This window comes from Erinaceus europaeus, chromosome 1, assembly GCF_950295315.1.
Source record: "Erinaceus europaeus chromosome 1, mEriEur2.1, whole genome shotgun sequence".
NCBI lineage: Eukaryota > Metazoa > Chordata > Mammalia > Eulipotyphla > Erinaceidae > Erinaceus > Erinaceus europaeus.
The window spans coordinates 22,068,866-22,082,870 of NC_080162.1; the positions used below are offsets into that span (position 1 = coordinate 22,068,866).

The window sequence follows — 14,005 nt, forward strand, 5'->3', positions numbered from 1 at the left end:
AATTTTAGGATGTTCTGATATATGTTTATGGTGCTGTGATTGTTTATAAGAGACCTTTCAGAATTTCTTGCAGGGCTGGCTTGGTGATAGTTGATTCATTCAACTGTAGCTTGTCTGAGAAGGTTTTTATGCCTCCATCTAGTCTGAATGACAGTCTAGCAGGATCCAGTAGTCTTGGTTGGAAGCCTTTCTCACTGAGAGTTCCATATATATATCTGGCCATTCAATTCTGGCCCTGCCAAGGCAACCAAAGGCAGAACTAAAACTCAACAAATCTAAGAATTTATTTCATAGCAATATTAGGTGCAAATTTTTAAGTTGATAATTTTGATGGTTCACAAATGATGTTGTAAATATCCCAATTTGGTCTGGGAGGGGGCACTGTGGCTAAGGTACTAGACTCTCAAGTATGAGGTCCTGAGTTCAATCCCCAGCAGCACATGGACCAGAGTGATGTCTGGTTCTTTCTCTGCTTTCTCATTAATAAATAAATAAAATCTAAAAAAAATTTAAAATTTAAAAAATATATATCTAAATCTCCCGACAGAAAAAAAAAGGTTCCCTACTCCTGCTCTAAGGAACAAATAGCTTGCTGTTTTTTTTTGTTGCTTTGTTTTGTTTTGTTTTTACCTCCAGGGTAATTGCTGGGGCTCAGTGCAGGCACTGTGAATGGCGCCCAGCAGCCATTTCATTCAATCAATCAGAGAGAAATTGAGAGGGGTTGGGGAGAGAAAGAGAGACACCTACAGACCTGCTTCACTGCTTGTGAAGCTGTGAAGTGAACCCCCTCCCACCTCTCACCCCTGTAGGTGGGGAGCTGGGGGCTTGAAGGAGATCCTTGTGCTTCACACTATGTGCTCTAAACCCAGTGCGCCAACGTTGGGCCGCCTTGCTTGAAGTTTCCTTGATAAGGTTGGTGGTGGAGTGGAGGCAAGGGAGATACTTACCATCAAAATGGGCTATTAGGTCTTGGCGTCTTGCACCTCACTACGGTGCTCTGGTACTCGTCAAGTACGATCTGGAGTTTCACTGCTATTGTGGCTGTACCCTTAGTAGTAGAGTTTAAGGTAAACTTCACACTTTTTTAAAATGTTATTTATTTAATATTTATTTATTTATTTATTTATTTATTCCCTTTTGTTGTCCTTGTTGTTTTATTGTTGTAGTTATTATTGATGTTGTTATTGTTGTCCTCGCTGTTGGATAGGACAGAGAGAAATGGAGAGAGGAGGGGAAGACAGAGAGGGGGAGAGAAAGACACCTGCAGACCTGCTTCATCGCCTGTGCTTCATCGCTGGGATCCTTATGCCGCAGGTACTTGCGCTTTGTGCCATGTGCGCTAATAGTACATTGCAAAAATAATTCCAGAGGGGGCCAGGAGGTGGCGCACCCGGTTAAGCAGACACATTACATTGCACAAGGACCAGGGTTCAAGGCCCCGGTCCCCACCTGCAGGGGGAAAACTTCACGAGTGGTGAAGCAGGGCAGCAGGTGTCTCTCTCTCTCTCTCTCTCTCTCTCTCTCTATCTTCCTCTCCCATCTCCACTTCTCTCTGTATCTATCCAATTATATATATTTCACCAGCCCCCAATAAACAAACATCTCTTAATTTAACTCCACCACTTATCATCCCACTCAAGATTTCCTCCTTGATTCCCAACCCCTTCCTCCGACAATTCTCTGGCACCTAGCATGTGGACCTCTGTAAACTTTCCCACCCAAACCAAGAAGAGACTCATTCCCATTCTCTAAGTTCCATCAACCTCCCCCATAGGGCTGCCTCAAGTGCTTCCTCCTTCTGCATCCACCCTTTGCACCCCAGCCAAGTATTAGCAGGTCTGGACCCTCCTCCTCTCCTACACTGCTATTTATATCCTCGACCTGCTTCATCCCATGGGGATGGGAGTTCCTGGCAGCACTCAGCTCTGGGGGGACCACGATGGGGAGTACTGAGCCCAAACACCACTCTCCCAGCAGTGGACCAGCAGCCTGCTGTCTTTCCACCAGGCCAAGCAGCGTCACCGGATCCAGAAGGCAGAGCCCCTTCAGTCCTCCTCTGCCACCATCACCACTGCCCAGCTGCTGGCCACCCTGGGGTACTATGGGAGTGTAGTTCTCTCTCTCTCTCTCTCTCTCTCCCCCTTCCTTTCTTTCTCTCTTTCCTTTCCTTTCCTTTCTTTTGTAGTGAGATTTAAAAAGTATTATTTATTAGTGGTTGGATAGAGACAGAGAAATTGAGAAGGAGGAGATAGAGAGGGAACGAGACAATGAGACACCTGCAGTCCTCATCCACCACTCCTGAAGCTTTCCCCCTGCAGGTGGGAACCAGGGGCTTGAACCCTGATCCTTGCACACTATGATGTATATAGCTTAACCAGGTGCACCACTGCCTGGCCCTAGGGGGCAGTGCTTTTCTTTTCTTTTTTACCTTCGGGGTTATTGCTGGGGTTCAGTGCCTGCACCATGAATCCACCGCTCCCAGCAGACATCTTTTTTTCCATTGGTGTTGCTGCTGCTGTTGTTGAATAGGACAGAGAGAAATTGAGAGAGGAGGGCAAGACAGAGAAGGGGAGAGAAAGACACCTGCAGATCCCCTTCACCACTTGTGAAGTGACTCCCCTGCAAGTGGGGAGCAGGGGGCTCAAACTGGGATCTCTGCGGTGGCTCCTGCAGCTTGCACTATGTGTCTTAACTCAGTCCGTTATTGCCAGGCCCCTGAGCTGTACTTTTCTTTTTCTTTTTAAAAAATATTTATTTATTTATTTATTCCCTTTTGTTGCTCTTGTTATTATTATGGTTGTTATTGATGTCTTTGTTGTTGGATAGAACAGAGAGAAATGGAAAGAGGAGAGGAAGACATAGAGGGGAAGAGAAAGATAGACACCTGTATACCTGCCTCACCACTTGTGAAGCGACTTCCCTGTAGATGGGAGCCAGGGGCTCGAACCGCAGTTCTTAGGCCAGTGCTTGTGCTTTGCGCCACGTGTGCTTAACCTGCTGTGCTACCACCCTACTCCTGAGCTGTACTTACCTAGCTCGTTCCTTACTGGCCTGAACTGATGCTTAGAGGCTCTGCAGACTGGGAGACTCCGCAGGTGACATAACATTGAGCCTGGGAATGCAAAGAGACTCTCATGCCTGAAGCTCCAAAGTTCCAGGTTCAGTCCCCTGCATCACCAAAAACCTGAACTGATCAGGGCTCTGGTAAAAATAATAAATAAATAAATAAAAAGCTTAGATGGGTATTTGCATTTTAGTGTGAGTCACTGTCCCCATAAACAAGTGACCATGATGCTAATTTGAAGGGAGGTATGCAGTCCTGTGTTTATTCATAATAGCCAAAGAGTGGAAGCAGCCTAAATGCCCATCCACAGATGACTGTATGAAGAAATGGTAGGGCCTATATTCAATGGAACAGTGCTCCGCAAAAGTAATAAAAAGATTATGTTGTGTTCTACAAAGCAAAATGGGTCTTAAAACAAAAGATTCAGCCCTCAAGTCAACCTGGGGGAGAAAAGGGGTAGGAAGTGCAATTAAAAAGAAGGCGGTAGAAAGTCAGGTGGTAGTGCAGTGGGTTAAGCACAGGTGGCACAAAGCGCAAGGACCAGAGAAGGATCCCAGTTCTAGCCCCTGGCTCCCCAGCTGCAGGGGAGTCACTTCACAGTTGGTGAAGCAGGTCTGCAAGTGTCTGTCTTTCTCTCCCCCGCTCGCTCTGTCTTTCCCTCCTCTCTCCATTTCTCTCTGTCCTATCCAACAACGACGACAACAATAATAACTACAACAACAACAAAAAAAAACAAGGGCAACAAAAGGGAATAAATAAATAAATATTAAAAAAGAAAGCTCTTTATAAAAAAAGAACAAAGGTCAACAAAAAGGGGAAATAAATAAATACAAAAAATGTTAAAAGAAGAAGAAGGAGAAGAAGAAGAAGGGAAAGAAGAAGAAGAATGCGGTTGTAGTGGGCTAATCGCAGTTGGCACAAAGCTCAAGGATAGGCATAAGGATCCCGGTTTGAGCCCCCGACTCCCCACCTGCAGGGGAGTTGCTTTACGAATGGTGAAGCAGGTCTACAGGTGTCTATTTTTCACTCCCTCTCTCTGTCTTCTCCATCTCTCTCCATTTCTCTCTGTCTTATCCAACAATGATGACAACAATAATAACTACAACAATAAAAAACAACAAGGGCAACAAAAGGGAATAAATAAATAAATAAATATTTAAAAAATAAAATAATATAAAAAGAAGGCTGTTAGGGACCTAGTTCAAGCCCCCAGCTCCCCACCTGCAGGGGGGGTCACTTTGCAAGCAGTGAAGCAGGTCTGCGGTGTCTTTCTCTCCCCATCTCTGTCTTCCCCTCCTCTCTCTACTTCTCTCTGTCCTATCCAACAATGACCACAATAAGGGCAACAAAATGGGGAAAATATCCTCCAGGAGCAGTGTATTCGTAGTGCTGGCACCAAGTCCCAGCAATAATCCTGAAGGAAAAAAAAAAAAAAACAAGAAGGAAGTGCCTTGTCATGTGAAGTGGCACATGCACTGAATGAGGGGTTATCCAGAGCAGTCTTGCTGACAGGCCTGGGGACAGGTCAGAGTGACATAGGATGTCTTGTTTGGTTCCTAGAGCATGGTGGGGGAGGGTGCAGCCAAATCTTTTGTTCTGCAGAAAGTTGAGCTTTGAGGTCAGGCTGCCTGGTGGGAGAGTCAGACCTCCCCTTACCTGCCTGAGGCAGGTCAGTGCCAGTCTTCCTGATGTCAGCTTCTTCAGTCGCTAGCTAACAGAGGCTAATACAGTCTGCCTTCACCAAACCCAAGGGGCCAGCAACTGCGGACTAGTTGCACAACGAATGTTTCAGTTTTCAAGAGAAGAAATTCTGCCTCTTGGGGGGAAGGGTGAGGCTTCAGTAAACAAAGTTAAACGGTGGCACCCGAGCTGGGGAGATAGCATAATAATTATGCAAAAAGCATTCTAATGCTTGAGGCTTCAAGGTCCTCCAGTTCAATTTCCAGCACCACCATAAGCCAGAGTTGAGCAGTGCTCTGATCAAAAAACAAAAGCAAAAAACCCTGTGGCACAAAGTAAATGCTGAGTGTGTAAAATGTGGCTCAGCGTGAAAGCTCAGTGTTCTTCCTCTCTTCCCCCTGAAAGAAGGAAAACAGAGCAGGGAAGAGACAACATACTGTCTCTGAATCCTCTGTGTCTAGTCCCGGAAGGCACTCTGCATTTAGGTAGGCTGCATGTGCTGTTCTAAGCCTTTTTTTTTTTTTTAAAGATTTGGGATTCAGCTTTTTAAAAAAATATTTATTTATTCCCTTTTGTTGCCCTTGTTTTTTTTATTGTTGTAATTATTGCTGTTTTTGTTGTTGGATAGGAGAGAGAGAAATGGAGAGGGGAGGGGAAGACAGAGAGGGGGAGAGAAAGACAGACACCTGCAGACCTGCTTCACCGCCTGTGAAGCGACTCCCTTGCAGGTGGGGAGCCGGAGGCTCAAACCAGGATCCTTCCACCAGTCCTTGTGCTTTGCGCCACGTGCGCTTAACCCACTGTGCTACCACCTGACTCCCGAGATTCAGCTTTTTTTAAAAAAAATTTTTTTTTATTGACTTTATTTGTTTATTGGATAGAGACAGTCAGAAATCAAAAAGGTGGGAGGGATAGAGTGAGAGACAGAGAGATATCTGCAGCCCTGCTTCACCACCTGTGAAGCTTACCCCCTGCAGGTGGGGACTGGGGGCTTGAACCTGAGTCCTTGCACATTGTGAGGTGCGCTCAAACAGGTGCGTCACCACCCAGACTCGCAATTCTAAGCCTTAACCAGCTCTCTTAAAAACTATTATTGGAAGTCGGGCTGTAGCGCAGCGGGTTAAGCGCAGGTGGCGCAAAGCACAAGGACCGGCATAAGAATCCCGGTTCGAACCCCGGCTCCCCACCTGCAGGGGATTTGCTTCACAGGCGGTGAAGCAGGTCTGCAGGTGTCTATCTTTCTCTCCTCCTCTCTGTCTTCCCCTCCTCTCTCCATTTCTCTCTGTCCTATCCAACAACGACAACAATAATAATAACTACAACAATAAAACAACAAGGGCAACAAAAAGGAATAAATAAATAAAATAAATATTTTTAAAAAATTATTATGGGAGTTGGGCGGTAGTGCAGTGGGTTAAGTGCATGTGGCACAAAGCATAAGGACCAGACAAGGATCCCGGTTGGAGCCCCTGGCTCCCCACCTGCAGGGGAGTCGATTAACGAGTGGTGAAGCAGGTCTGCAGGTGTCTGTCTTTCTCTCCCCCTCTCTGTCTTCCCCTCCTCTCTCCATTTCTCTCTGTCTTATCCAACAACGATGACAACAATTATAACTACAACAATAAAAACCAACAAGGGCAACAAAAGGGAATAAATAAATAAATAAATATTTTAAAAATAAAATAATATAAAAAAGAAGGCTGTTAGGAGCCTAGTTCGAGCCCCCAGCTCCCCACCTGCAGGGGGGGTCACTTTGTTTCTTCATGCTTGAGAGCTCAGTGCTTTATTCACTGCACCATCTCCCTGACTAAGACTTTGTTTCTTGTTCTTTGCACTTGCTGAAGCCAGGTGGTGGGACACCTGGTAAAGCACATATATTACCATGCAAAAGGACCAGGGTTCAAGTCCCCAGTTTTCACCGGCAGGGGTGTGTGGGGGGCAGGGGAAGCCACACAAGCAGTGGAATAGTGCTCTTTTTTCTCTTTCTCCCTCTCCCTCAGAGCATTGCCACATCTCAGAGGCAGGGTGGGCTTGTTCCCAGGTCACAGCACAATGAAGGGAACAGAGAACATCACACAGATCATTTGAATTCCCAGTGCGTGTAAAAGTTGGCACTATGTTGTTCTGGGGTGTGCAATGTTGCTAGTGCAATCACCTGAGACACTGGAGGCCCCAGTTACAATTCCTGGCACCACCGTAGGCCATGGCTGAGCAGCACCAGCAGTAACAGTAGCAGCAGTTCACATCAGAGAGCGGTGAAGCAGGTCTGCAGGTGTCCATCTCTCTCTGCCCGTCTCCCTTCCCTTTGCAATTTTTTTCTGTCCTATCAAATAGCAAAAAGAAAGGAAAATAAGGGAGTTGGGTGGTGGCACAGCAGATTAAATGCATGTGGTGGAAAACACATTGACCGGCAACAGGATTTTGGTTCGAGCCCTGGCTCCCCACATGCAGGGGAGTCATCGCTTCACAAGCGGTGAAGCAGGTCTGCAGGTGTCTATCTTTCTCTCCCCCTCTCTGTCTTCCCCTCCTCTGTCGGGAAATCGTGTAGATGTGGTTGAGCATGGCAGGGCTCACAAAGCACCCTGCATTCCTGATACTATGGCCTATCTACATAATCATTGTTTTGCCTGAAAGATCCCCACACATTCCATTCCTTTGATCTATCTTCTTTCTACCCTTGAGACCCTCCCTCTCTGCAGGGTAATATTAATCCTACCAGTTAAAACCCTTGCAACAGTTGCTAAGGAAATTTCTACCTTCCCAGCCCCATTTTGCCTTTCTCCGCCCCTTTCCTAGCTATTTCCATTTCTGACTTGCCACTTCTGGTTCTGCCTTTTAAAAGCCTTGGCTCTCTTATCAATAAAGACATTGCATTGCCTTGCCACGAGCTTGGTTCCTGAGTCATCTCCCTCACGTCCCTGAGTAGCAGCCCAGGTTGGCTCCGGTTGAGTTCTCTCCAACCCAGAGAGCACATGCCTGGGAAGAGGCACCCCCACACTAGCCTGGCATCCTCTCTCCATTTCTCTCTGTCCTATCCAACAACAACAACATCAATAACAACAACAATAAAACAACAAGGGCAACAAAAGGGAATAAATAAATATTAAAAAAATAAAAAATGGGAGTTGGGCTGTAATGCAGCAGGTTAAGCGCAGGTGGCACAAAGCACAAGGACCAGAGTAAGGATCCCGGTTCGAGCCCTGGCTCTCCACCTGTAGGGGAGTCGCTTCACAAGGGGTGAAGCAGGTCTGCAGGTGTCTATCTTTCTCTCCCCCTCTGTCTTCCCCTCCTCTCTTCATTTCTCTCTGTCCTATCTAACAACAACGACTACAATACTAACCACAACAATAAAACAACAAGAGCAACAAAAAGAAATAAAGAAAAAAATAAATTCAAAAAAGAAGAAAATAATTTAAAAAATAATTAAGGAAAATAAAAAGGGAAAAAAATGGCCACTGGGTGCAGTGAATTAGTCATACAGACACTGAGCCCCAGCAGTAACACTCCACTACTGTGGACAATATCATCCTATCTTTTTTCTGTATTCCCTTGTGAACCTTATTCCCAACACTAAACACCATCTTTTATCAGTCCACATGTATGTATTGAAGCAGCTGGGCGGCATTTCTAATTACTGTATGTTTTCACCAGAGAAATAACTCACTTGGCTAGTAAGCTGCTTTGCCATGTGTGTGACCCGGGTTTGAACCCGACCCCCACAACATCGATGAAAGTCTTGTTGCTGTAGTTTCTATGACTCTATCCCACTCCAGCTCTATGTTACAAAATTCTAGGTGTTTCCTGGCTTATCTATTCAGCCACCTCTCTATTGACAGATACCTTGGATGTTTCCCACTTTCACCACTGTGATCAATAAATCACCTGGTGCAGCTGTCAATTTGTGCACGGGCTAACATGTCTCTAGGCTGAACCCCTAGAAATGGAATTGCAGAAGCAAAGAGTGTGCATATGCCCCTTGGGCGGATACTGCTAACAAGTGTGAGTGTGTGAGCATGTCTCTTTCCCACTCCTCATCAAAGCCACCTTGTAACATTCATCCTTTAAGCTCAGAGAAAGTGGGTGACCTGGCTGGGAATCACACGGCCTGTGAGTGTTGACTTAGAAGCTAGAATTCAGGATGCTGGGCCTGGGCCAGTGACCTTTCCATGGCACTTTGCCAACTCCCATGTGTCTCAGGACTTCATGGAGTCTGGGCCCATCCCTGTAAAGACGGTTTGGCTCCTCCAGCGATGTTCCTGGTAAGCAAACACTCACTCTGCCTACAGGTCTGCTGAGGAGTGTGCCCTAAGACTCCCCTCATGAATGCTTCTGGGTAGCTGGGAGGGTGCTATGTCAGACCTCCTTCCACCACCCCCTTGACCCCTGGCCCGTCCCCCTCCCCGGCAGCATCTTCATAAATGCTTCTGTTAGAGTGAGACATCCTTGGAAGTCTAAGTGGCGTTGCTTGGAGACCACTGGGCAACAGCTCTGGGTTATTTAAAGGAGAGCTGGGGTGGGTGGGAAGGAGTGACAGCCTGTTTATTCAGGGATGGATACTTTTCCTGCTGTAGGGGTTGGCAAACTCCCTTTCAGCTCCCTTCTCTGCAGCATTATTCCCAGTGTCTGGGGCCTGGGATTCTGTGGTGAGACCAGGCAGAGGGCCATCTTTCTGATAACAGTGGGGGCAGGGATTTTCTGCATGTTCCATAGGGATACGAGACAAGAGCTGGCTGGGGGCGGGGGCAGTGGGAGGTGGGGCAGAGGAACAATGCCTCAGAGGGGCTCATCTCAGGACAGTAGCTGCAACTATCATATCAACTGCATTGAGTATTCTCTTGAACAGCTAGTTAAGAAGGGTTTTATTAATTTTTTTCCTGCCACTAGGATAATCACTGGGCCTTAGTGCAGACATGTTTCCACCATTCCTGGTAGCTATTTCCTTTCCTTTCTTTCTCTCTTCCTTAAAAAAAAAAAAAAAAAAAAAAAAAATATATATATATATATATATATATATATATATATATACACACACTGCTTTTGGAATCAATCAAGGAAAGATTTGATAGGTGCTATGGTCTTTTTTTATATTTTATTTTATTTTTGAGAGAGATTCAGAGAGAGAGAGAGAGAGAGACAGAGAGAAACACCAGAGCATTGCTTAGCTCTGGCTTATGGTGGTGTGGGGGATTGAACTGGGACTTATGAGCCTCAGGCATGAGAGTCTGTTTGCATAATCATTATGCTATCTCCCTTGCCCCCTTTTGTTTTTCCTTTGATAGAAATGAGAGACAAAAAGCGAAAAGAGGAGAGAGACAGAGAGAACAGACAACCGTGGCCCTTCTCTACTTTTTTCAAAGTTTCCTGTGCAAATGGGAATCAGGGGTTTGATCCCACGTCCTACTAAGTGAAGGGTGCAGGTGCTGGAGGTGGGGAGGCAGACCTCGGAGAGCAGGTGGCCACTGCCACATTCGGAAGCAGCCAGCGTAGATGGGGTTGAGTCTGATTAATATTCAGGCAGCAGGAAAGAGATCTTTGAGCTCAGAGACTGCCTGGCTTGGGGAAATTTGAAGAACCCTAGACATCTACCCCCACAGTACTCATATGGGTTCCTGGCAGTAATGTAGCCAGCAGGATTCAGGCCAGGGCAACTCCCTGGCTGCCACTGTCCATTCTTTCCTCTGGCTCAGTGCTGTCCTAGCCTATGGTGGGCTCTGCACAGGTTAAGGAAGACAGAAGAGCAACAGACCTGCTTCTCACTTGTTGTCAAGTTTCTCTTTCTTTCTTTCTTCTTCTTCTTTTTTTTTTCTTTCCTAATTTGAACCAGGTTCTTGTGTTCTGATAAGTCTATTGTGTGTGTCAAGTGAAAATTCTTTGCTTGAGCATATCCACATGTGAATAAGGGTTTGGCCTCTTTCTTTCTTCCTTTTTTTTTTCTTTCTTCTTATTCTTTATTTTTGACTATTTGTTCATTTTTACTTTTTAAAATATTTTATTTTATTTATGAGAAAGCTAGGACAAGAGAGAAAGAACCAGACATCACTCTGGTACATGTGCTGCCAGAACTGGAACTCAGGACCTCATGCTTGAGAGTCCAGTGCTTTACCCACTGCGCCATCTCCCGGACCTGACTATTTATTTTATAGGACAGAGAGAACTCGAGAGGGCAGGGAAGAGAGAGAGAGAGAGACAGACACAGACCTGCAGCACTATTTCAACGCTTGTGAAACTTCCCTTCTGCAGGTGGGGACCAGGGGCTTAAACCTGGGTCCTTGCACATAGTAATGGCCATAAGGGTTCAGTTTCTGTGCAAGGACTGGACTTGGAAGCTTTCTTCCAAGAGCACCAGCGCCTTGCTTGCTTCAGAGGAAGGGACTGTGGACAGTCGAGGGCAGTTCTCTGGAAGAGCAAGCAAGAGGGTGTTTATTATTCTTTGCAATAGCAGCTTGGCTGTGCAGCTATGGTGTGTTGGTTTGTGTGTCCATTACGTGAACCCATGTAACACACTCAATCACTTGCATAACCATACTCCTATCCCCTGGACACTTGTCCACATGTACACACTCTAAGTCACATCTCTGCAAACCTGAGTTCCCACAGGCATAGCATGAACATCTGTGCATGGGTTGATATACCACATGCATAGCATGAACATCTGTGCACGGGTTGATATACCACATGCATCTGTGCAGGGTTACCCATGAGTGTCTGGCTCTTTGGATGATAAAGTAGTATCTTTGGGTGCTCTGGAGATGTGGGTGGTTGTTGGGGGGCTGATGGGCTGCTGAGAGAATGAGGCAGATTGTAAGCCTTCTGGTTTCTGAGACCCTATTCTGGAACCATGGATCCTTTCTCGGGATCCAGTGGCTTTTGGACTTCTTCTCTGAGCTGCAAGTCTTCTCTGGCAATTTGAATGAGTAGCTATCTTCTGCTGGACTCTGGGGAGTAAGAGCAGTGTGTTCGCCTGGGTATCCCCTGGGCTGCTCTGGGCCCCTTCTTTCTTAGAAAAAATTCTAAGAAAACCATCCACTGAAACACATGGGACTCAGGTGCTGGTGAGAGCACTTCAAATGACAGCCAGCCCTGCTGACTTGGTTCCTTCCTATGGTTGACAAGGGCTGTGCACCTACCTGCCCCCTCTCCCAGCCCAGGCCCCTCTGATGGGACCTGCCCTATCTCCTGTGAGGGTGAGTGAGGTAGGGACAGGTGAGGAAGAAGGATTTCTCACTGTGGTTCCAGGAGGGAGGAAGTGACTCACCAAATTCAACCGAGCTTGTCTCCCTCAGAGGAAGCAAGTCCACATGTGTGTCTCTGGGGTAACAGGCTCAGTTAAGGGACCACGGAGTGCAATCCGGGAGGTGGGGACAGCGGGGGGAGGATGGGGATTGTGCGTGTCACTACCCAGCTTGCGGTGGGGGCAGAGGAACCCCCTCCCTTGTCCGTTTCTACCCTGTTCTTTCCCTTTCTGGATGAGAGACAACGTTTCCCTGGGTGTTTGGGAGAACAGACTTTATGGACTAGGTCTCAGAAAGCAATCTCACCTACCTTGGGTTGCACAGCACGGTAAAGCTGGTTCCTGTACGTGGTTGCAGCTTGCCTTGGTCCCGCCAGGTCTGGCTTGGCTTTGGGAAAAAAAAGCAAAGAGGGGGTCAGATAGCGGCATACCAGGTAGAGGGAGCACTTTATGGTGCTCAAGGGCCAGGGGTCTAGCACCCGCCCCCCCCCCCCTTGCAGGGGGAAGCATCACAAGTGATGAAGCAGTGCTGCAGTTCTCTCTCTCTCTCTTCTTTCCCTCTCAGTTTCTGTCTCTAAAAAACAACAACAAACACCAAGCAGAGAGGAGGGAAGGAAGCCTAGGCCCGAGAGCCCCGGGGGCGCTGCAGGCTGGGCGGTGTGTGTGTGTGTGTGTGTGTGTGTGTGTGTGTGTGTGTGTGTGTGTGTGTGTGTGTGTGTGTGTGTGTGTGTGTGTGTGTGTGTGTGTGTGGTGTGTGTGTGTGTGTGTGTGGTGTGTGTGTGTGTGTGTGTGTGTGTGTGTGTGTGTGTGTGTGTGTGTGTGGCATCTTCCAGAGCGAGCAGAGCTAATGACAAGGGAAGAGGAATTGGCAGTCTCCGCGCCCCAAACTTTTCCTCTTGGGGGAGGGTGGGCGGACTGCAGGAGGGAGGAAGCGCGCGGGAAGGTGAGGCCAGCCAAGCTGGGGGCCTGCGAGCTCCGGGACGCTGCTGGGGTGAGTGTGACTTTAAATCCGAGCCCCCCGCCCCCTCGGAGGCAGGGGCCGGGGCTCCCGCGGGCAGAGCCGGGCGGCGGCGGGCGCGGTGATTGGCGGCCGGTCGGGGCCCGCCCCTCAGCGTGGGGGACGCGGGCCCGGGGCGCGCTCGGCCGGGCTGCAGCTCCCACCGCCGGGGCCCGGACTCGTGCTCTCTCGGCCTCGCCCGGCCGCGCCCGCCCGGCCCGCAGCGCCCGGAGCCGCCGGTGCCAGCCGATGAGCTGGGGAAGTTGCGAGGAGCGAGTCCCGCCGCCGCCTGATTCCGCGCCCGCAGTCGGGGGCGCAGCGCGCCGGCCTCTGGAGTGCGGATGCCCCCCCGGAGCCGCGGCTTGGCAGGTACCGACCTGGGGCTGGAGGGGGAAGATCCGGGACTCCCCCCCGCCCCCGACACCCCGAGCCTGAGGCTGCTTCAGTCGCACACTCTGGGTCCCGCGGAGCGTTAGCCTCCTTGGGCGCCCTGGAGAGGAGAGGTCCTGGGTCCCCCACCTGCACCCTCACGAGTTGGGGAAGAAGCGGGACCTCACATAGGAAACATCCAGCAGGACTAAGACTTTGGGCTCGTGGGGCTACCTATTCCCGCCTCTCGGACACGGGTTTCCCTCGGACCCGAGTGTACTGGGCTGCTGATCACGCACTTCATGGTTAGGCTCCTGAGACACGACCCACGAGCTAGTTTTTCTGCAAAGTTGGAGGGAGGAGATCATCTCATGATCCACATGTGAGGTCCCTGAGCTCGTCTCTCGGGGACTTGGGGCTTGTGTAGTACAGAAAAGAGACCGCAGTGAGTGCGAGCTGCGGTTCCAGACCCCTTTTCTCTGTGGGCCTGGGTCTCCCACGGGGAGGTCCCTTTTCATCTTCGGACTTTTTTCCTCAAAGGGCAGTGACGCGTCTCAGCAACCTGTTGTTTAAAGTGGCCAGGTTGTTTGGAGCATACCCTTCCTGCCTATGGCGAACAAAAAGCTTCTCTTCCTGGACTTAGAGAACTTCTATACTTCTCGGCTTT

At 48.5% G+C, this 14,005-nt stretch overlaps 1 protein-coding gene across 6 annotated transcripts in view; it reads left to right on the plus strand.

Annotated features, from left to right (window-relative positions):
• The first annotated feature begins 12,884 nt into the window (after positions 1–12,884).
• The window catches only part of PALD1 (phosphatase domain containing paladin 1), a 91,501-nt gene continuing 90,380 nt past the window's right edge, over positions 12,885–14,005 (plus strand). For 2 of the 6 annotated variants that reach the window (XM_060200174.1, XM_060200111.1), the window contains exon 1: positions 12,888–13,338. The gene's annotated coding sequence lies outside the window, so the exon portion shown is untranslated. Of the gene's footprint in view, positions 13,339–14,005 lie in introns of all 6 variants that reach the window. The other 4 variants (XM_060199925.1, XM_060199991.1, XM_060200244.1 and 1 more) reach the window with 3 other exon arrangements.